General features: G+C 41.7%; 2 long non-coding RNA genes and 2 pseudogenes across 3 annotated transcripts; 1 reads left to right on the top strand and 3 right to left on the bottom strand.

The window, feature by feature from the left end:
• Positions 1 to 2,935: 2,935 nt before the first annotated feature.
• Positions 2,936 to 9,766, bottom strand: LOC147364239 (uncharacterized). 2 transcript variants are annotated; one of them, XR_015134239.1, is made up of 3 exons: positions 8,723 to 9,766; positions 8,469 to 8,549; positions 2,936 to 3,638 (listed from the first exon to the last, which is right to left on the bottom strand). It is a non-coding gene; the product is annotated as an uncharacterized LOC147364239 (long non-coding RNA). The 2 variants fall into 2 exon arrangements; XR_015134240.1 differs by having other exon boundaries at positions 2,936 to 3,633.
• Positions 7,338 to 9,528, top strand: LOC147364240 (uncharacterized). Its single transcript, XR_015134238.1, has 2 exons — positions 7,338 to 8,302; positions 8,400 to 9,528. It is a non-coding gene; the product is annotated as an uncharacterized LOC147364240 (long non-coding RNA).
• Positions 9,767 to 21,054: 11,288 nt separating the features above from the next.
• LOC147364238 (ferritin light chain pseudogene) lies at positions 21,055 to 21,922 on the bottom strand (annotated as a pseudogene).
• Positions 21,923 to 23,687: 1,765 nt separating this feature from the next.
• On the bottom strand, positions 23,688 to 23,919 carry LOC147364237 (SNRPN upstream reading frame protein pseudogene; annotated as a pseudogene).
• Between the last annotated feature and the right edge of the window lie 206 nt (positions 23,920 to 24,125).

The raw sequence follows: 24,125 nt of genomic DNA, 5'->3' as shown, positions 1-24,125 counted from the left end.
GGTTTCTGTTCTCCCTGCAGCTGCCTTAAAGCGCGCAGCGTTCTCGGCGCGCTGATTGGCTGCGGGCGGCGCCTATCCGGGGCTGGCCAGCCCGCGCGCCGCCGGGCCGGGCTGCGAGGCCGCGCCGCCCCGCGCGGGGAGGGCGAGGCTGTACAGCGAGGGATAGGGAGTGGTGGGAGGAGAGGGACCGCGAGTGGTGAGAAGCGAAGTGGGGAGGAGGGAGGGAGCGGTGCTTCCCAGGGACGGGGGGCGGTGGGAGTGGGTGAGCGCGTCAGGACCTTGCAACGTGAGCCCCCTCTGCTGTGTCACCTAAGGGCAGCCGCGCACATCTTTGCACAAATCAATGGCTCCAGACCTTCTAATTCCCCTCCTCTCCCTCCGTACCTCTGTCCCTGTCCTTTGCAGACTTGCCATTTCCCGGTGAGCTCATATTTAATTACCTTAATGTTGGAATGAATAAGTAATGGATTGATGAATAGCTTATGGAACGCGATAAATAATACAAGCGTAGACCAGTCCTCTGGGCTGCAGCCCCTGCAAGAATGGCTTCTTTCCTGGCTGGCTTCAGCTCCAGGAGCCAAACCTAATTTCCTCCCCTCTTCTCTCCTGCCCCCACCGCCCTCCAAAGCGCACAAATACTCCCAGCTGTATAGCGCTTCCCTCATTCTCAAAAGGCCACGACTATTTGGGACCAAGAGAAGAATTGTGTAGAGCATAGTTGCTGAGCAAATAGAGATTACAAGAGTTCATTTGCGATTCGGAATTTTAATGATCTGTGGTTTAAGTCGGCAGGCAGGCTTCTGGACTCGGTTTCCCTATCTGTGCGGTTGCCACCTCTGCTACTGAGGAATGCTGAGAAGCTTTACTTGCTATTAGCAAAAATGCTTTGGGAACATCGCACGAAAGGCGCTGGATGGGGTGTAAATTAAATAAAACTGTGTCCGGCTCCAATAGCCGTCCGGTTGTAACATAATATTGCCCTGTTCTGAAAGGGACACTGCCCTCAAAGCGAGGACGACCGCGGCTCCAACAAGATTAAATAAAGAGGGATGTGTGTGTGTGTGCATGTGTGTGCCTCTGTGTGTGTGTGTGTGTGTGTAGATTGCAATGCTGGCCTATTTTACTGCCAGGGATTGAGAGATGTCTTGCAATTTCAGCCCCATCATCTGTTAATTTGTGTATGTGTGGAGAATGCTTAGTAAAACTACACAAACAAATGGAGCTGTAATTATCTTAAGCCTCATTTGCACACCTTGTTCCAAAGCAATTATTAAAAAGATTTTGAAAACAATTAGCGTCTCTAAATAGAGATAATCTATTGTCAGTAGCCGAGACTGGCAGGAGATAAGAACAATGCGTGGAGATAAGGGGAGCCAAAGGGTGGAAGAGTGACTTTATGACTATACTTATCTCTGATTAGATAAGTTCAAAACAGAATTTTAAGTACACTTCAAAATTGCTTTTGATTTAAATGCGTCCTCTTAGTCAATGCGGAACAAACCCTAGGTTCTTTAAATTTGCTTCTTTAAATATGTTTTGGTTCCATCAGCAAGAGTACAGCATCACAGAACCATTTACATATTGAGACCTAAGTGGGAATGGAAGGAGAAGCACTGTGTGGGTTTCCCCTTGTATTATTTAGATGGTTTTAGAACCATGCACCCATTCCAATGCACCCTGCAATGTACATCTTAAAGTTGTGAAGGGTTTCCACACCCCACCCCACCCCCATCTGTCTCTTGGGAGACTGAGTAGACACGAAGCTGCTTCTCCACTGAACTCCCAAACAAAGCTTTTTGCATCTTTGAAACCTTTCCCTTCAGTATCCCAGGCAATTAGAACTTGGAAGCAAATGCTGATATTTCATTATGTTTGGGATTATCTTTAAATGCATTTAATAGGTGCATATTATTTCAAGAGAACCCCTACCACATGGTGTGCCGAATGACTTACTTTCTAAACTGGAAACCTGGCAAAGCAGAGCCCAAGCCCATGTGTCTGGTAATTTTCCCTCATGGTCTTATTTTAGTGCTCATGATGTTTCAGATGAAGTCTTGAAGAGCTGCAGTGTCCTGCCAGAAGGAATGTCTCTGCTTGGAACAGTCATTATTGACATGGCAGCTGTGTGCGGACTGGAACGGAGGTTTAAACTCGGCTCTAAAAAATCAGTTAATACCCTAAAGTCTGGAGCAAGTGCGCAGAATTACAATGTGTGTGTGTGTGTGTCTGTGTTGGGGAGGGGAACAGGGGGAGTCTGTAAATATAACCACGTCTCTTAAAAGACAAAGGGTAAGTTGAATATGGGATGTACTTTGTAATTAACAATTTTGTATAAGGAAATGAGGCACAGCTTGGACAAATAAGAGCAGGTATAGATTTACAGGGAGCAGAGAGACGACAATTAGACATCCACTACCTTCCCCGCCCCCAACCCCCCACCCCCGGCTTCCTCCAGACCTCCCTGCCCACTTCTTTTCATCTCTCTTCAAAAGGAATCAAGACGCACTAGACGGTGGCGACAACTGGGAAGACGACTGTGCGGATGCGGCGACTGCGGGCACCGGGGTTGATAAGAAGTGGTGCTCGTCCTTGGAGGCCGTGCCCTGGCCGGCCAGCCTTTCTCTCCTAGTGTTCAGTCCAGTAGATCGCACGATTAGAAAGGAAATGTGCTATTCGCTTTGTACCAACGAGCCTACCTGCTATTTCGATCCCTCGGTTAGGGAAACCAATTTTTATAAATGTTAATTATTGGCTCGGATATATAAGGTTTCCCAAAATGGAACCTTTCACTGCAAACCACTAAAAGAGGTAAAATGACATGAATTTACAAACCACATAAACCAAATGATCCATTTTAAATCGCACACAGAAAGGTTTGAGTTGTTCTAGTAACTTAAAACCTTTTGCTGTCAATGCAAATCACAAGAAAACAGAGATTCGTCGGAGATTTAAAGGCAAGGAGCAGCACCGCTGCTGCCCTCGCCGCTTCGTGGGTCCCCAGGGTAACACAGCTAGAAAGGGGCTCCCAGCGCCAGGTTTCTGCTCTTTTGTGCCTCCGCCGTGCAGGTAACCGCCGGATGCACACAACTGGTCTGTGGAAAGGTTGATGCGGAGGCATCAGTTGGTGTTAGGGTTTCTAGGTCGGGTTAAAACAAGGCCTTGTGTCCTCTGGCTGAGACCCACTTATTTCCCTTCTGGCTTGGAGCGAGCTGCTTGGAGGCTCCTGGCCCGCTTTCTTGGAATTCTTTTGCCATCAAGAACGACAGCGAGGATTCTACTCTACCTACAGATATTTGGGAGGGAAGGGCTTTGGAAGGTGTTTCATCAATAAATTAGCGTCGTCGCTCTGGGGCAGTGAGGATCCCAAATCCTGGCTGAAGTGTCAACGTTCATCTTTTTCCTTTACTTGGTCGGAAACTCCAGGTGCCCTCGACCCCTCCGGATGCCGGGCTCCGAGGGCGGCGCGGCGCCGGAGCAGCCTCCCACCTGCCTCCTGGGGGACGCTGCTCCCCGCGAGCTCTGGATAGGCCGAGGGCTCAGGCGGGGCGATATGCGGACCCGAAAGAGAGAAATCCAAAACCAGTCCATTAGTAAATGAGTTTTGTGTTGTCAAGGTTCTTTCCCATCCACTTGCTGTTCTGAAAAATAGATCACGTTTCGTTATCTTTAGTGGGAATCTGCAACGTGACACCGGATCCGCGCGGCCCCCGCCTCTCCCTCCCTTCTTTCCAGCCTCGCTTGGCCGGGCCAAGGGGAGCCGAGCGGCCTCCTTGGCTTATTTCTGAACAATGAAGATTTGTCTGTTCCCCTAATATATTTATGTATGTATGGAGGGAGGGCGTTTTCTCCTTGAAGCGGGAAGCGCGCGACCAGAGCCTCTCGCTTCTTTGGTGCGAAAACGCAGCGCCAGCCCAAGACGCCGGGAGACTGCCGTTCCCCGCCTACACCTGGACAAACAGAGCCGGCAGCGAGCCCGGCTTGCTGCTAAAAACCCTGCCGCCCCGCGCGGCTCCTGAAAATACAGTCTCCACATTGTCCCGGGGTCGGGGAAGGGAGAGAGCAAAGAGAAAAACAGGCAGAGACACACTGCCGCGAGGGAACTCACAGTGAATGGGGACCGTGCTGGAGTTGGTGTGCGTGTGTTTGGGGAAGTTACCCTCTCTCTCCGAGTGTGTCTCCAGGTTTGGTCTCTCTCTGTGTCTCTTTTTACCTCATCCTCTTTTTCAGCCTGAAAGAGGAAGCTCATTCATTCTCTGTGTGAACCTCTGATTCCTTCATTCTCTGTTTTATTGTTTCTTATCTCCATCTCACCCTTTGTCCCTTTCGTTCCTTCATTGTCTCATTCTTCGCGTTTCTCTCTCACACTCTCTCTGTCCAACACCCTGCCCCCTTCACACACACACCCTCTCCTCTCTCTCTGGATCCATTTCTCTTTTGCTTTCTTCTTTTTCTCTCTCGTTCCTCTCCCTTCCTCAAAGCTCTTGACGCCTGTGCCTGCTTCCCCAGGACCAGGCACTGTGAGGTCTCCCAGACCATGCTCTGCTGATATGCTGCACCCAGGCAGCGTCTGCTGAGTAGACTCTGAAGTCCTGGCAGGGGCATCTGGTTCAGTTGGAGGGGACCCCTCACACGGAGTAGTGGTGTAGTCAACAGGTGGGGGCGCCCATGAAGGACTGAAGAAGGTGGGTTGACCACCTGGAGGGAAATGGCAGATTTAAGCTGAGCTCTGAGAAGGCATAGGCCCGGAGACTTGCCAACCACCAGATTTGAGTCAGAAGACACCACTCAACATTAGATGCCAAGCACCCTTCTGGAAAGTGAAGGAGAGTGTTGTGAGAATCTGTTCTTAAGAGCCTAAGACATTCTTGCCTCCTTTGCTTTATTAACATTACCTCAGGCCAAGAGTCCTTATCTTCCATTGAGTTTCCAATCAACTTTTTTTTTGTCAACTAATGTACATCCTGAATACTGCATCTGTCTAAGCTAAGAAGAATTTCCTTTTGGGAGGTGAAAGCCTGCAGTTACTCCTGTTCAGAGGAAAGTGCTAGTGATGGTAATGCAGGGTGACACTAAATAAACAGTTAGGGTGGACTGGAAAGATGGAGTTAATTATCCAGTGAGCTGAGTTTCAGCCCAGACCATCAGGGGCTGATTTGTTTTGGCTCATGGTCCAAGGAAGGAGACAAACCACTCTCTTCTCTACATCTCTTAGGGATCCTGATCGGTCTTGTCTCAAACAAAACAAAAATCACTACCCAGGTATCACTGTTTCAATTAAAATTTAGTGTATTACTCCTCTGCAGACTCTACAAAAATGTCCACTCCATTGCCCTATATCCCTTGAGAGAAGACCCCAAATGACTCACAAATAGATTCCCTAAATCTTTTTGTAGAGACCCATTGGTAGGAAATGCACATCCAGCACTCCTCCCCATCTCTTCACTTACATTTTTACAACAGGATTATAAAACTACGTGTTTATAAAAACTGAGATCTTAGTCTGGTTTTCACGATGATTCCCCAACCTCCCAAAAAAATCAGGCTTCGTGAAATTTTAGATGCAATTAGATTTATTGTTTTCGTGATTCACTGACTATCCGGTTTCCTCAGGTAAGCCGGCACTTATATATAAATACTAGTAACTTAAAACTTCTCCCTCCCCACTTTGCTCTTCCCTCCCTGCCTTTGCCCACCTCCCCTCCCTGCCACATTCTGATATTAATAATCCCCGGCTGCCCCTCTTTCCGGGTCATTACGGTACTGCTGGTCTCTAATCAATCCTAATGCGATGGCAATTGGAGTCCCTGATGACTGCGGCTCGGGTTTCTTGTAATGGCTCTACCACATTTTCCTGGACCTCCTTCTTTAACCTGAGATGCCAGGGGGACGAGTCCCTTCTCGGCTGCTGATTACTTCAAGATGTGGGGGCTGGTTTGCGCAGAAAGGGAAAGAGACACGCGCACAGCGTGGCTACCACTGCAGGCTGGGCTGCTGGGGCGAGCAAGGCGTCTGCGCGCTGGGAGCCGGCACCCGAACGCCTTTCGCTACTCTGTTTTCTCCCCATTTTCCAGGCCCAAAGTCACCCTGGTGGACCGAGATGAAGATTCTTAGAGGTTTTCTGTATTTGTCCCCACCCCCGCCCCCCTGGTGCCGAGACGCCTCGTGGCCTCTGGGCCTCTCCAGTTCTCGCAGGTTCCCACCCTACAGCGTGCGCCAGGACTCCCCGGCCAGGCCTGCCTCTCGCTCAGGAGTGAACGCCTCGCTCCGGTTCTTCTTTCCTTGTGGCTGTCTTCTCCCAGCCATTCTCCCAGTTCTACTCAATTTTAGAGTAGCTGTCCTGAAGCGGAACTGGATTCTTCCTCATCTCTCCCTCTGACCCTTGACCTCTCTTCTCTTCTTTATCCCAGCAATGCCTGAAGCTCCCAACGGCTTCCTGACACAAAGCCGAGGCCAGAAGCTTGGTCCTGTCTTGTCGGGATTTGACCCCATCTCTCACGACCCATTAAGGAGACCATCGCTCGGAATCCTTAAGCTCTAGGGATAAAAGCCCAACACTTCTTTCCGGTTGGTGCCCTTGGGAAGAGCGGTTGGTGCCGGTTCAAGAGCGGGAACTTGCGCCATACCTCCCTCTCCCTGGTGGTGTCTTCTAGCTTGCCTCCCTACCCCTATCCAGGCCCGGCAGAAAAGCGATCAGCACGTTCGCGGCATCTGTATTCTTCCATTTCTCAGCCCAAAGCCATTTAGCGTAACCCGAGCCCAGGATAATTGCCACGTTTCTGCCGCGATACTTTAAAAAACAAGATAATGCTTCTGAATTGCGGAAGAAAAGTGCTGTGGACAAATTGGGCGCTGAGCTGCCGAGAAGGTTCGCTTTGTTAGGGCCGGCCGGTGGTTTGTGACTAGATTAGTTCCTTTCTGGGAGCCGCCTGCGCTCTGCAGCGGGGTGAGCCTGAGGCGAACGGCCTATGGGGTTCCCGGGGGCCGCGAACTGTGGGGAGGGCTAGGGGAGCACTTCAGGCCTCTACGTCGGTGCAAATCCACGCCGTGGAAGATGTTTCTGCATTCCCATACAGAGTACATTGTTTGGGTTCTAAAGGATCCAGATCGTCGCGGACCGAGAAGCTTGACTGCCTCTGCTCCCGAATGGGCCGCGCACATCTGTCTGAAGCCCCAGTCCTCTGAGCGGCAGAGAAGGAAATGCTGGGTGGAGGGTTCCCACTCACGCATGCCCTTCCGCGCCTCTCGCCCACTGGGGCTGGGCTTGGATTTTGCAACCATTTCCATCACCGCTGCTGTACTTGGCGCAGCCCTGCTGGAAACCGGCAGGGTGAGGCTTTCAGGCAGCCGGGGGGCCGCGAGGGGCGCTTTTAGGGCTGGGAACAAGGCTGTGGGAGCTTTCCTTATCTCAGGTTCACCCGCCTCCCCCACCCACCCCCCCCCCCCCCCGCGTGCAAGCCCGCGTCCCCGTTTCGCCGGCCCATCCCGGGTCCCCGATAGGCTTCTCCGCCAGGTGTGCGCCAGCGCCCGGGAGACCTTGCCATGCAGCGTACTCGCAGCCCCGCCCGCGGTGCCCAGTCTGGGGGAGCCGCGCTAACCCCCGCCCCGCCGCCAGGAACCCCTCCCCGGGGCCAAGCTCGAGCTATCCGGCGCTGCGTCTGCGCTGGGGACGGCTCCGCCCAGTTCTGCAGCCAGGGGTCCGGCGTTCCGGCCAGACCAGTGGTCCGAACGTGAGAAGACTTAGGGCTCCGCCGCTCTCTCGGGCTGTTCCCCGAAGTGGTTCTGGGAGCCTAGAGGCATAGGGGCTTAAGGAAGGAAGGGCCAGGGCCAGGGAGGGCGGGAGCGAGAAGGAGGAGAGGGCAGGTCAGCGGAACTGGGATGGGGCGCAGCCCAGCGGCGGGCACGGCCGGAGGAGAGAGAGGGCGCTGTCTTCCTGGCAAAGGATCCCTGGCTTGGCCGGCAGGAACCGAAACAAAAAAAAAAAAAGAAGAAGAAGAAGAAAGAAAGAAAGCACAGGAAAGGAAATCTGCCTGGTCGACCCGGGGCGGGGGAGGGTGGGGGGTGAGGGACGCACTGTGGGGAGGGCCAAGGGTGGCCGAGCGGATTCTCAGCCCACAGCCCAGCAACCGCTTCTTCTGCTGCTGCCTTGCTAGCGCCGCGTGGCCCCGAGCGAGACTCTTCTTTGGCCCTAAAGGGCCCCCCACAGTTGGCTTCCCTCCCTCGCTTTCTCCTCTGGAAAACTGGAGGCGTCGGTATAAGGTCTGCGACGCTTCACTGGCGATTGAGGTGCCGCGACGTGGCCAAGGCAAGCAAGGGGGTGGGAGAGAACCCGGATCTCCTTTGCCTGAGCGGAGCCGGCTTTTCAGTTTTTTGTTTTGTTTTGTTTTGTTTTCAATTTTCAGGAGCCCGCGGAAGAAAACCGCAACGCCAACCAGGCCTTCACGTCGAAGCGCCGCAGCAAATGGCCTCACCTGGTTTGGCTGCGTCTTGCCGAGGAACAAGGAGGAGATGGAAGGCCCTCTTTCTTTCATCGACTGACCTGGGCGCACACTCTGGAAACCAAAGGGTCCCAAGGACAATTACTGTCAGACATTCCCCCACTCAAACCCAGGAAACTTAATTTACACTACTTCAGGAGAAATTCCTGTATCATCTACAAAGGATGTGTTGTCTTTCCATGCGCATAACAAACCAGTTGAAGCAAAACAAAGGATCTCAAACTTACGTATCTTCAGTCTTGAAAGGTCCCTCTGTGTTAATGGATGTAATTAAAGGCCTTCTAGGTTTGCTGATAGATACTAGAACCGATCATCTCACATGTCCGCCATCGGAGAGTCCCAAGCTCCAGTCTCCACGTGAATTTCCGGACTCTTCCATAGCCCTTCCGGTAGAATCCAGGTGGCCCCATAGTTCTGCCTTTAGCAGGAGAGCTATTTCCTAGGAGTAACTGGGTGGGCTGCAATCCGCCTGCCTCTTCACGTTGAGAAACGCTTCTCTTGTGGGAACGTCTGTTTCTATTCATCCGATTTTCTAATGTCTTTGATCAGCCTAAATATTTTCTTGGCAAACGGAAATTGACCATGCCATGAATATGATAACAACCTGCTTGGAAAGAAGCTATTTTGTTTCGAAGCAGCAAGGGGGAGTGGGGGGCCGGGAAGCCAGGGAAGGGAGTAGGGGTCGGGTAACTAGCTGGCTGGTAAGAATGCCTGAAATAGATTCCTGAACATACATCTTTTTGCAGTCTCTGAAGCAGCTTTTTGAAAGATAGTCAGATAAACACACACCTGGGCTCCTAAAAGTCTTTGATACACTTTATATTTAAAAAAACAGAACTTCAATGGACGCCTCTGGAGAATTTCCCTTTAAAACATAGATGAAAGGCAAGGTTAATACAATGTTCTCTTAATCCCTTTGGCTTGTGAGTCAAAATAAATATGTTCTTCTGCATGTGATTGTACATCCTGCCATTTGGCTGTGGCTATAAGCAAATCGACCGGTAATAAAAGTGTTTTGAGGCTGTGTATTAAATGCAGTTCTCTTGAAATCAAGGGTTGGGGGGAGGGAGGGGCCTTACTTCACAGGCAAGAGTTGGTGGGTTTTTGAAAAAGCTGCAAGAAAAAGACCTTTCACCTCTCATTAGTGATGCCATCAGTGCTCAGGCAGAGTGGAGCTGAGGTCATGTTACATATGGCACACAGTCTGCTCAGCACTTGAAACGTCAGCTTTGAAATTTTAGAGAGGGGAAAGGTCATCTTTAATAAGCTAAAGTCTGGGGCTCCCATTGCCCTCTTTGCAAACTGGGTGGGTGTCCATATGCTTCAAACCTTCTACACAAGTTTTCTTTTTTTTAATTTGCAGTTTTAAGCTGATTTTTTGTTTCACATCTTCATTTAAGCTGTAATGTTTTCAGCTGTTAATACACCAAAAGGCCTTTCATTTTTATAGCAACTCTGTCATCTTTCCTTTTCTTCTTATGCAATCATAAAACTGTCTGTTCTGAGTGATAGCTTTTTAGAACTCAGCTTCCCAGAAGAAATGAAGTGTATCTGTCCATCTGCATACATGGATCCAGACATGTGGGCTATAGGGTTACCCTTCTGAGTGGGTAATTTAGACTTCACTTTTGTACACTACATAATTTACTGAACCTTCAAAACATTAAAACTTCCATATTATGTAAAAGCTCTAGTTTCTGAAAACTTCCTGGTACTACTAAAATTTTTCATGCCATTTACTGAAATTTCACATTTTATTTTTACCATGTGGGGGAAACTCTCAAATCAGAAGATATTGATTCTTCTGTAAGGTTTAAAGTTAAGGTTGACAGAAGCTACAGTGGTAGATATAGCACTGAAAAAAAGAAGTGCTAATATCTCACTTCCTTGTTCAAAAAATATTAGGAACATTTGTGAATGTTTAATCCTCATATTTTTTCAAGAAGTGAAGTCAACCAAACCCAAGGCACGAAACTATCCCCAGATCTCTTTGTAGCCACTGTCAATATGGATATAAATATTTTTCTTTCATGTCCCTCTGCAAGGAACTCCTCAATAGTGATTTGTCATTTACTCAATTCCAGAAACTTTTTTTCCTTATGGACCTACTAATCAAGAAGAGCAGCCTCAGCACACTTTTGTGTATTCCTCATTTCTCTTTATGTCTGCCAACCCATGTTGTCTATTTATATAACCCCAATTTTGGTTGTTGCTTTTTTTTTAGCTTTTTTCTTCTACATCAAAGTTACGTATTTTGTCATTATAAGATAAACTTTATTAAATAAGACAACTGTGTATGTTCAGCTTCAACTAGCAGACTGATCTCTTAAAATTCCTTCTCCTACTTTGCAAATTGAAAACATTGAAACATCCTCTTGAGTAAACTAGGGGTTCCTTATTACTGAGAGATTTAATGATTATGATATGCAGATAGGTGTTACTTTTGCTTTGTCTCTAGTTAGATGTTTCAAAAATCCTTAATTCTGGATGAGCGAAAATTTGAAAGAGCAGTCTGTATGATAGCAATTGAAACTAAGAGTGGGTAGAATAATTTCACAACCAAGCATGACATCAAGTAAATAATTTGATTCTAATTAGTTTCCTACATTAGCATTTACTACTAAAAAGCTAGTTGACTTTGTGATACTTTAGCTAACCCAAAGCGCTTGAGACTTTGAGGACCCAAATGATTAAGTTCAATCAATCTAGTGAATAGAAAGTCAAGATTACGATGCACACTGTGGTCTCAGGGAGTGCATATGTGTTCGAGAGAGAGGTACTGTTGCTTTTTTTATTTTTGACTAAATTTTAAAATTCCCAAAAATACTCCAGGAAAATTTAAGAGCAGATTGTTTTACTCTGAAAAACAAGGAGTGAAATATTTCAAGAAGCAGATTCATCATCGACAGGTCAATAATTCATTAAAGGCCCATAAAAAGAATGCTAATAATTTACACATTTTATAGGATCCTTCACTCAGGAGCCTTTAACATTTTACAAGCCTGATCTCATTCATCTTCTCAGAACTTTCTCAACTTCTCAGTATTATTATTGCAAAGGGTGATTATTCCTATTACAAAAATATGGCAGAGAGGCTGTACAATTGCCCATGGAAGTATAATTCAGAGGCAGTTTGGGGATAAGAGCTATGAATCCCAATAAAATAAATAAGCAATATAGATATATTGTACAGCACAGAGAAATATAGCCATTATTTTGTAGTAACTTGAAATGGAGTATAATCTATAAAAACATTGAATCATTATGTTGTACACCTGAAACTAATTTAATATTGTAAATCAACTTTACATCAATTTTAAAGAGCTTTGAATCCCAGATCCTTTCCAATTTATCTAAAAAGCAATTTTCCATAAAGAGATCAGATTCAAAAGATTTCAATTTAGTGAGTCCTTGTAAAATTTTATCCTCCTTAAGTTAGACTCTATAATTCATGCTCAAGATTTGTGAGAAATTTCATAAATGTCTTTAAATCACTAAGAAAAAGAAAATGTAACATGAAGTGACATCAGTCCACACAGGTCTGGTAGTTCTTCCATCCTGTCTGGAAATAAGTCATAGTCTTAGTTGGTGAAAATGTCATGTGGGAGGAGACATACAGATTACAGAACCATGAGGTAATTACTACAGCTTAACTGTCCTACAGAGAAGCTATTAAGTGTTCATAAACAGGGTTACAATAGGATACATATTCTATGACAAGATTTGGCCTGTATTTTCAATGCTTACAATTCTTTCTTTGACTTATTTAAGAGAAGAACTACTAGAAATTCCAGAAAAGTAAGGATTTGGCTTGTCTTAAGGACAGTGTTTCATTAACTTTAGTAGGCATGCAAAGGACCTGAGACACTTGTAAAAATTCAGTGGCCAAACCCCCAGAATTTTGATTCCCTAGGTTTACAATGGGATCCTGGAATCTGCATTTTATGGCAGGAACTAATTTTAATGCAAGTGGTTAGTGGGCTATTCTTTGAGAATAAACAATCACTCTGCCTGATGTAGGAACATAAAAAGGATATGTTCTATCAGCAGGAACAATATTTATCTTTTTCTTTTAGGAATAATATTTAAACTGCAAATTTTGACCTAACCAGTATTTACTTTGTATGATTTTGAAAGAGAATTTTTAGAATAGATTTTTTTACTGGGGAGGGGAGAATCTTTGGGTTTCTGAAGGATTTCGTGGGCCTTAAGATGTTTCTAACTAGTAACTGGATAGAAAATAGTTTGTCCTCTTCAAGTGATTGCTTCCGCTAAATGAGTTAGCAGGAAAGTGACATCAGACCAGGACAATGAGACAAAAGAAACATCTTTGAAGAAAATTCAGCACCAGCCATGAAAACTAAACAAATCGCATTGGCCAAAGAACAGTATTGCCTCCTGAGTACACCTTAAAAACCAACAAGTTTTGTGAACATCTCTCAGTGTGCATGACCCCATTAGAACAGTAATTAAACACCTCTTCCCCAAGATTTGCATGAAATGAAGATGCTCTGGAGTGTTGCTACAATATGACAGAAGGAATGGAAAATAAAATCTAAGAGGGAGTTAACAGTGTTGTCTGCACTGCAAATAGTGGTCATTTGTTGCTTGCTTACAAAGGTTGAAAAGTATTTTTACGATAAAGAACACAATCACATAAATGGCAGCTTCTTGCTTATGAGAGGGAGATTAAATACCCAAGAAGGTTAATAATCATAATTTATTATTCTCTCCCTTTAAAGATCATTTGAAAATGAGATCATGGAAACATAGATATCAGACTCTTTGCTGTTGGGAGAAGCCAAGAAGTCATTGGATAAACCTGTCACTCTAAGTAAAATCCTTGCAAAAAAAAAAATCCCTTTGATGGGGCAACCCTCACTGCTGCTTAAACACTTGAGTATTGGAGAACTCACTACCTCACATCTGTTTTGTATGTTTTAAGACTCAACAAAACAAGAAAGATATGCCTGGTGGTAACAAAGTCACATGAAATCCATGATACATATGAGAGAAGCATGAAGAGGATCTTCTAATTACTTGTTGGTCAAGTAGAAAGTTAGAGTAAACTGTACTGGCTAAACTGCTTTCTCAAGTTTCCATTTTAGGCATTTCTACTGTTTGCCCACTGCCTAGTAGGCTGCTGGAGTTCACTATAGGAAAAGTAAATATTGTCATTTCAAATAAAGAACTGTTTATTATATAACAGAACAGAGGCTGCCTTCTATTTTTGAGATTCTGCTAAGTTAATTGGGGACAGTAGCCAAAGCAGCTGCCCAGGAGATGATGTTTTCCAACAGCTACAGTACTTAAAGCTGAGCTGGGTTCGTGTTTGTCTACAATGTGGCAATCACATTGTTCTTTTCCTTGGATGTTCTTTGGCTCCTATTGGGGTTGAGTAAATGGAGGCACCATTTGTACTACTTTACCAGCCCATTTGACTCCTGCAGTGCAGCTAAACCATAAGGCAAGGCAGATCAAAGTCAGAACTGATGGCTTGCTACCATTAATGGGATTCAGCTCAGACTCTTCTCAATGAAGGGGAAAATGTTGACTTAACCCCTATTTCCATCTAAATCAGAGGTTCCAAAATTTTGATAGATTTGGGACTGTACTCAGTGTTTTTAATAACTTCTCCATTTTGTTGGAGGTTTGTCTGCTGCCCGTGTTTTGAAACACTGGCTTAAATATATGACAGAGGAAAGAAATCTGGACTGAGTAGTGATTTAAGATAAACAAACACAAAGCTTTGGTTAATGAAAGAATGTTTTTCAGGAATAATACTTTGCACTTCTATAATGCTTTCTGCTTTTCAGAGGGCTTCTTCTTTTTGCCCCTCACTTGTAAGATGGATAAGGGCCAGTGATATTATTAACTCCATGTTATAAATCAACTGAGGTAAAGAGTGTATACAAGTGAGTGGATACGTGGTAGATGGAGGTTAGCAGCATGACCTTTCCCATCTTTGTTTACCAAGTTCATAGTCTCATTTTCTTGTAGGTCAAAACATATAGATGTACCTCAAGTTTCTTCATGGCTATAGCATAGTTGATGGATTTTTTAAATTTATGTAACTATTCCTTTATTGATGGATGTGTTTTTTTGCCAAACTTTTTCTTTTATGACGATCCTGTGACTATCTTTATACTTACATTTTTGAGTACTTGTGTGTATATTTCGTTAAATTGCTAAAAGTGAAATAGCTGAGGCAAAGGGTAATGTGTATTAAAATTTTCATGTATATTGCCAAATGGTCCTTCAAAATGTGTACACTTGCCTTGACAGTATGCAATAGACTAATTTTTCCCAATTGCCTAGCTATACTCTTTAATCTTTGCCAATCTGATTGTGGAAAGTGAAAGTGAAGTCGCTCAGTCGCATCCGACTCTTAGCGACCCCATGGACTGCAGCCCACCAGGCTCCTCCATCCATGGGATTTTCCAGACAAGAGTACTGGAGTGGGTTGCCATTGCCTTCTCCAGAAATACAGCTGCTGCTGCTGCTAAGTTGCTTCAGTCGTGTCCAACTCTGTGCGACCCCGTGTGGCTAATTTAAATTTTTTACTTTTATTATTATTAAAGTTTAGTATCTTTTTAAGAATTAATTAATTATTTATTTTTGGCTATGTTGGGTCTTTGTTGCTGCTCCGGCTTTTCTCTAGTTGCAGCGAACAAGGGCTATTCTCTAGTTTCAATGTGTGGGCTTCTCATTTGCCGTGGCTCCTCTTGTTGCAGAGCATGGGCTCTAGGGCACACGGACTTCAGTAGTTGGGGCACATATGCTCAGTAGTTGGTGCTTGGGCTTAGTTGCTCCGTGGCATGTGGCATCATTTTCAGAGCAGGGTTCGAAACAGTCCCCTGAGTTGGCAGGCAGATTCTTTACCACTGAGCCACGAGGGAAGCTGAGTTTAGTGTCTTCTAAATCATGCCTGGAATAGATATAATGAAAGAGGAAAGTGTACAAATTACAGCTCCATAACTTTTTACATTTGTATACATCTGAATAGCTATCATCTAGATAAAGATATAAAATATTTCCATCACCTCAGAAAATTCTCTCTCGCCACTTTACCTGCCCACCCCAGGGGTAGTCACTCTTCTGACTTCAAGTGTCAACATCAATTCATTTTGCTTATCTTGAATTGAATGTAAATGAAATCAAACAGTTTTATCACATCTTCCTTTCTTCAACATAATATCTGTGGGAATCATCCGTGTTGTTATGTGTGACAGTGGTGCATTTTTAAAATTATTGTTTGTATTCCACTATATGAATACACAATAATAGGCTGATAATCCATTCTCCTGCTGATGAACACTTGTGTTGTCTCTAGCTTTTTACTATAATGAATAAAGCTGCTATGAACATTCTTACCCATGTCCTTCATTGGGTATATGTTCTCATTTCTCATGGTCATATACCTGGAGAATTGCTGAGTCAAGGAGTAGCTGTTTATTTAGCTGAAAAAAAGATACTGCTTAGTGGTGTTCTAAAGTTACTCTCCCTCTAGCAATTGTATGAGAGTTCCAGCTGCTCCACATCTTTCCCAATACTTGGTATTTTTATTCTTTCAAATTTTAGACTTTCTGCTGGACGTATAATAGTATCTTGTGGATTTAATTTGCATCTCTCTGAAAAAGAATTATATTGACCATCTTTTCATGTACTTATTGACAATTTGGATAGTCTCTTTTGTATAATGCTTATTCAGATCTTTGCCCATTCTCGCAGTTGTTTGTGTTTTTTTGATCTTCTTTGTATACGTTTTTTATACATTCTGGACATAACCCCTTTGTCGGATGGATAGATAGATAGACAGATAATGAAAATATTATCCTACGATGTGACTTGCCTCTTCATTCTCATACTAAAGTTCTTATATTGAACAAAAGTTCTTAATTTCAGTTAAATGCAATTATGTTTTTATTATTTTATAGTTATTATCTTTTCTATCATATTTAAGAAATATTTGTCTATGCAAAGTCATGAAATGTTATCCTATGTTTTCTTCTAGAGGAAATTTGATATTTTAGTTTGATATTTATACTTATGAGCTATCTTGAATTAATTTTTATAGGTGGTGTAAAGTAGGAGTCAAGTCTGAGGTTTTTTTCCCTTATAGATACACAACAGTTCTAGCTTTGTATGTTGAGAAAGCCATTCTTTTTCCCACAGAATTACATTTGTACCTCAGAGAGAAAGTATTTGATATTTCACCATCAAACATGTAAGCTGCAATGCTTTGGTTTAGGTTTTTTGTAGATATTTTTTGTCATATTAATAAAGTTCCCTTCTATTTTAACATATGAGAGTTTTTGTCCTGAGTGGTTTTTTGAATCAAATGCATTTTCTGTATTTATTGAGATAATCATATGTTTTTTCTTTTTTTTCCATTAATGTGATGAATTATATGGATTATTTTATTTTATTTTTTGGCTGTACCATATGGCATGCAGGATCCCAGTTCCCAGCCAGGGATCAAACCCATGGCCCCTGAAGTGGAGGCGAGGAGTCTTAACCATTGGAGAATGCTGGTAAGTCCGTGTATTGATTATTTTAGAATGTTAAACCAACCTTGCATTCCTGGTATGAATCATTCTTGGTCATTATGTATTATCTTTTTTTCTATGTCTGTATTAAATGTAATAATGTTTTATTTAGAATTTTTGAATCCATATACAGAAAGGATTTTGGTTTTGGTATCATATTTATGTTAACCTAATAAAACAAGTAATTAATTCTTCCTGTTTTCTCTAACCTCTGAAAGGATCTGAGAGATATTACTATTATTTCTCCTTAAATATTTATAAAAATTTACCTTGAAAGTCACCTGAGCCTAGATGATCTTTATGAAATTCTATCCATGTATTCAATTTATTAAACATGTGTCAGAGTATTAGTATTTTTATTTCTTTTTATATCAGTTTTGGTAAATTGTATTTTTCAAAGAATTTGTCTGTTTTGTCAAGTTTATTGGCAAAGAGTTGTCATCATGTTCTCTCAATATCTATAGAATGTGTAGTGACATCACATTCTGAAACTCTTGATATTGGTCATTTGTGTCTTCTCTTTTATTGGTTATTTTTTCTGGGAGATCATAGATTTTATTCCTGTAAAGAAAAGATTGTCTGTGATGATTTCTTTATTGCATACTTTTTATTTCATTGATTGCAGTTGCATTCTTTATTATTTCTTTTCTTCTGCTTTATTTGTGTCTAATTGGCTCTTCTTTTTCTATATTCATAAGGTAAAAGCTTAGAGTATTGATTTTCAACTATTTTGCTTTTCTAATGTGTTTATTAGAAGCCATTAATTTCCTTCTAGGAACTGTTTTAGCTACATCCCACAAGTTTTCATATGCTTTATTTTCATTATCCTTCAGTTCAAATATTTTCTAATTTCCCTTGTGATTTCCTCTTTGGGCCACAGGTGATTTAGAAGTATGTTTCTTAATTTTCATACACGTTGGGATTTCCTATTTATATTTTTGTGTTGATTTTAATGGTTAGAGAATATATGCTGCATGATTTCAGTTCTTTGAAATTTGTTGAGTCTTGCTTTATAACCCAGCATATGGTCTATTTTTAGTGTGCATTTGAAAAGAATGAGTATTCTGCAGTTGTTGGGTATAGTGTTCTATATATATCAATTAGGTCGAGTTGCTTAATAGTGTTGTTTAAATATATCCGTATTGACATTTTGGAGTTTTTGTTTATAGTTACTGGGAGACGTGTGTTAAAACTTCTAATATGATAGTGACTTTGTCTATGTCTCCTTTATTTCACTTAATTTTTACTTCAATATGTTAAAGCTCTGTTATGATGTCTATGCAAATTTAGATTTGTTGGGTCTTCCTGCTGAACTGATCCTTTTATTATTATGAAATGTTTTTCCTTATCTCTAGTAACACTTGCCTGAAAGAACACTTTTTCTCTTAAACATAATTATACCAGGTTTCTTTTAATTAGTGTTTCCACGCTATATTTTTTTCCATCATTATACTTTCAAGTTATCTGTGTCTTTATGTTTAAAGTATGTTTCTAATGAGCATAATATAATTAATTATTTTCTTAAAACTATCTGACATCTATTGATATTTATTTTTAGTTAATTTGTTGATATAACTGGGATTAAATTTATCTTTTTTCTATTTGTTTTCTATTGGTTTCATCTTGTCTTTATTCCTCCTTCCTGTTTCCTTTTATAACAATTAAGATTTTATCTCCATTTAATTTTCATTATGCTCCTAGTATTTTTGTTTATAATTACAAAATTATATGTTTAAAATGTTAAGTCCTCCTATTCAGGAACAATATATATTTATTCAGGTCATGTTAAGCCTAAAGTGGGTTGAACAGGGTACTCCCCAAATTCATGTCTATTCAGAACCCCAAAATGTTTTTGGAAATAGGGATTTTGCAGATGTAATTAAAGCAAGTATTGAGATGAAATCATGTTGAATTAGGGTGGTTTATAAATCAAATGAGAGTCCTTGTAAGAGATAGAAAGGATGCACAGATATAGAGGACTATGTGAAAATATAGAAGACCATGTGAAGACAGAGATAGAGATCACAATGATGCAGGCTAAGGGGGTAATAAGATATGCCAGTAACAACCAGAAGCTAGGAGAGAAGGATGTGGCAGTATCTTCCTCAGAGCCTCTGTAAAGGAACCAGCCTGATCAGTTTGTGGCAATTTATGACAGCAGCCACAGGAAACTAATACAAAGCCTTTCAGAAAAATTTTAGAGTTTATTTGCATAAATCTTGCAAAATTCTTATTAAATGTATTTCTAGGCATTTCATATCTTTTATTGCTCTTATGGATTCTATATACTTTTATATTTAAAAGTTTAATGATTATAATATTATTTATTAAAATATTGATCTTATATATTAAAATATTTATGTACATTAAAATATTTATGTAGCATTTTATGTATAAAAATTTTAACTTTCTGATTACTACTAGGAACCTAAGAAAGCTGTTATCTTTTATCTGGTCTCTTTATAAAACACTAATATTTGTTGCAACTATTTTTTATTATTCCCATGGATTTTCTAGGTTAACTTGGAAAATGTCTCTTCCTTTCAAATATGTCTTATGTTGAACCATATGGTGGCTCAGCGCTAAAGAATTCACCTGTGATGCAGAAGATACAGGAGATGCCACAGATTTGATCCCTGGGTTGTGAAGATCCCTGGAGGAGGGCATGGCAACCCATATCAGTATTCTTGCCTTGCAGAATCCCATGGACAGAGGAGCCTGAAAGGCTACAGTCCATAGCATCTCACAGAGTTGGATGTGACTGAGCACACAATGCACACATATTGTTATTCCCTTACAAGTTTTTACTTTTATCTTCATTAATTCTTTCTGCTTCTTTGGGCTTATTTGTTTTTATTTTTCTGGTTTCTTGAGTTGAAATCTTGGCCATCTATTTGCAGTCTTTCTTGCAAAATAATACAATTATTGCTATGGACTTTCCTCTGAAACTTTATTTTATAGGTTTCCTACATAAAATTCTACTTTTTAAAAGTATTTAAATAACAGACATAGTCATACAAGTAAAACTTCAACCTCCAATTTAGAAGCGTTTAAACTGGGGATTTCCCAGCTGGTCCCAGAGTTTAAGACTCTGCACTCCCTATGCTGAAGTGGGGGGCAGGGAAGGGTTCGATCCCTGGTCAGGGAACTAGGTTCCACTTACTGCAACTAAAGATCTGCCATGCGACAACTAAGACGCAGTGTAGTCAAATAAATAAATAAAAATAAATATTAAGAAAAGAGAAATGTATAAATTGACAAGAGGAATGTCTTTGCTCTCCATTCTCCGGCTCACAACTCTGAGTCCATGCCTTGGAGTTAACCACTTTGGATCATTTCTGGCTTTGGTCCTTTTTATGGATATATCTAGAGCGCTGAATAGTATTCTATGTCTCTCTTGTTTGGTTTATCAACTGTCAGGAATACTCCTGCATGTCTTCAATGAAAGATTTGGAGTTTAGCCCATTTAACACTTCTCAGTTCCCTACTCTTTCATGCAATTTTGATTATTTTATAACTTACTATATAGCTTACAAAAATATATTTAAACTTCTTTTTTCTTGATCCATCAACTATTTAGTAAAACTTGATTCTCTCCTAGGTAAGATGAGGAAATTAGTATGGCTACACTTCTCTTAACTTCATTGTCTCTGCCTCCCAGTTTCTTTTCATTTTGGTAAAATCATAGGATATATTGTTGCTTTTATTATTTTGAAGCAAAAAAGCTTTATTTTACCTTCGCTTATTCTTTCTCTAATGTTTTTTTCCTTATGTAAACCCGAGTTTCTGATCTATGTAATTTTCCTTTTGTCTGAAGAACTTCCTTAAACATTTCTGAAAAAGCAGATCTATTGGCAACAAATATCTCTCAATCTTTGTTTGAGAACATCTTAATTTCTCATTCACTTTGTTTTTTTCTGCAAAAAGTCTTATTGTTTGCATTTGGTCCAAGGTTTGGGAGAGGGCTCCCGGGGAGTTAAAAAGCTGCCTAGTGGCTGCAGAGAGGGGCTTCATGTAGAAGCCCTGACATCAGAGGGGCTCCTCAAAGTCCAATAGGCTCCAGAAGTCTCTAGTCGTGCTTCCAAGAGATACTCCCTTAACCCAGCCTGAAGACCAGCCAGCCTGTGGAGGTTGGTCAGGTGGTCACCCATCTTCTTGATGAGTTTCACCTGCTCCTCCAAGAAGTGACTCTCCAGGAAGTCACAGAGGTGGGGGTCTGCGGGGGCCATGTGGATCTAAAAGGGCATGGCTCGGGTTCTTCTGCATGAGAAGGGTGGCTTCCATAGCATCCTGGGTTTTACCTTACTCATCTTGAGATGGTTTCTGCACGTCCTGGAAGGGGACACGACCCCAACACTGGTTTCACATTTTCGAGAGACAGCTGGGCACCTTTACCATTCTCCTAGGCCAACTGGCAGAAAAAATGGCCCATGCCCTTCAGACCCACATTTTCTTGGTGAAAATAGAAGTCCAAAGAGAGGTAGGTGTAGGAGGCCTGCAGATGCATGTTGACCAGGAGGTTGATGGTGGCCCTCACCTCTGTGGAATAATTCTGACGAATCTCACAGTTGATGGGTAATAAGGAAGTAAGCTCAGAAAATGGTGTTGGCTGGTCCTAGTGACTGAAGACAGCTGAATGGCTGATTCTGAAGGTTATGATTGGAAAAAAGATTGGAGGGTGATGGGAGGCTGGAGCAAGGGGTGTCCTTGGGTCTGTTCCCTCCAAACACTGTTGAAGCAAGAGACCTGTGTGACCATCACCTGGCACACTGCCTCTCCTTCACTTTTGAATGATAATTTCTCAGGATGTAGAATTCTAGGTTAATGTTTCTTTCTCTTCAACACTTTAAATATTTCACTCCACCCTCTTACTTGCATAATTTTTGAGAAGTCAGATCTCAATTCATATGTTTGTTCCTCTGTAGGTGTGGTATTATTCCCCCTCTGGCCTCATTCAAAATTTCTTTATCTTTGATTTTCTGTAGTTTGAATGCTGTATGCCTGTGTGTCATTTGGGGAGAACTGATCCTACTTATTGTTCTTTGAGTTTCCTGGATGTGTGATTTGTTGTTTAATATTAATCTGAGGAAATTCTGTTTCTGGCATTCCCAAAAGGAATATCTTTGTTATACCTTCTGTAGTTGTCCATGAATCTGTTCCTTTTTTTTAAAGTCTTTTTTTCTTTTCAGTTTTGGAGCTTTTTATTGATATAATCTCATGCTTCTTCTTCAGCCATGTCCACTCTATGAATGAGCCCACCAAAGCCCGTCAGAAGTAATCACATTCTTCATTTCTGTTTTTGATGTCTAGAATTCATTTTGACTCTCTTTTAACATTTCCATCTTTCTTCTTGCCCATCTATTCTTGTATGTTGTCTGCTTTATCCATCAGGGCTTTTAGCATGTTAATCATAGTTATTTGAATACTTGGACTGATAATTCCAACATCCCTGACATATCTGAATTTGATTCTGATGCTGTTCCTTCTCTGCAAAATGTGTTGATTGCCTTTCAGTTTGCCCTGTAACTTTTAGTTGAAAGCTGGTCCTCATGTCATGGTTTAAAGGAACATGGTCTGATTTCCATTTAGGATTCTCCTCCAGTAAATTGTGATTCTTTCTATTGGCCTGTTTGTCTCTCCGATTTTGAGGGCAGCAGTTTGCCCCGTGACTTCAATTCTCTAAGGGATTTAAGAAAAGTTGTTGATTTTCAGGCTTTTTGTTAGTTGTTAGGATGGAGTGGTGATTTTAAAGCATCTTATATTTCTGACCAGAAATCAGAAATCCTTTCAACTTTGTAACTCTCTTTTGCATAGTTTATAATAACACTTACAACCTGAATTTTCCATACTTCGTCTTCATCTATAAATCTATTATGAAATTCAAGTCCAAATAATAGCACTTACGGTATTATGATTATGTAACTAGTATTTGTTACAGATCTAGGTGGGATGATTGAATCCATAGAAAAGGAGTTGTAATTTTATGTTCCTAAACCTGTGCTACTCTGAGATTTTCCTATAACAAAGGGAAATGGATATTCCTTTCATACAGTTTATCCATTTCTCAAATGAATGCCTTGTCTTAGCTTACTGCATCTATGGACCACAATTTTCACAGAGTTTGTAATTCTCTTGTTGAAAGAGAAAATATATTTTGTAATTATCCCGATTGTTATTTGTACTGTTTTTGGAATAGTTACTTTTAAACAGACTATTTTATTGTCACATTGCATAAATTTATTCCCACTGTTTCTTTGTATGGTCTTTGTGGGTTACTTTTGCTGTTTCTTAGAGTCTGTGTCATCCTTTGTCATGGATTCCTCTTTGGTGTTGCTGAAGTATATTTTGGTACTTTTCAACTTTTTTCAGAAGAGCTATATAAGAACTGGTCTAAGTCTTTGCATGTATGAAATGTCTTCATTTCACTTTCACACTTGGTTGATGGTGTGGCTGCATACAGAATTTTATGTTCAAAATGTTTTTTCCTTAGTTATTTGAAAGCATTACTCCATTGCTTTCTTGCTTGCTTTTCTATTTTTCATGGATAATATCTTTATTACATTATACATTATATTATTACTTTATTATTTTATACCTTATAAAGATATAAAAGTACGGATTTTTCACTAGGAGCCAACTATCTTTATGTTCCACTACTGTTTTTATCACTTCTTGGTGTCTCAACTAAGAATACCTGTCTTGATTTCACCTGGAAATCTGTTACACATATTTGCATCTGCTAGATTCCCTTAGGTACAACTGACACTCTTGGTTGCTCAGTTGTAATTCCTTTGACATTTCACTTGGACTTCTACCTCTGGTGTGTGCTGGGCTGTTGTCCATCTCAGGCGTAAGCAGTCCCTGGCCTGCTCCATCCCCCCACTGGCCACTCCTCTGGCTAGAATGTTAAGTATCTCCCATAGTTGCTCTGCTTTCCTCCATTGCTTTCTTGCATCCCATGTGTCCGTGGAATCCCTGAAATCATTACTTGTTTGTAGTAAAGTTTCCCCTATTCACCCCCCCCCCAACCCAAAGACTTTGGTGTGTTCTCTTTATACATATTCTGAAGTTTCAGAATGAA

Source organism: Bos grunniens, chromosome 10, assembly GCF_055505025.1.
Source record: "Bos grunniens cultivar Pamir isolate PY7600 chromosome 10, Bosgru_T2T1.0, whole genome shotgun sequence".
NCBI classification, from domain to species: domain Eukaryota; kingdom Metazoa; phylum Chordata; class Mammalia; order Artiodactyla; family Bovidae; genus Bos; species Bos grunniens.
Note: the sequence above shows the minus strand (reverse complement) of the source record. Positions and strands in the feature narration are given on the sequence as shown.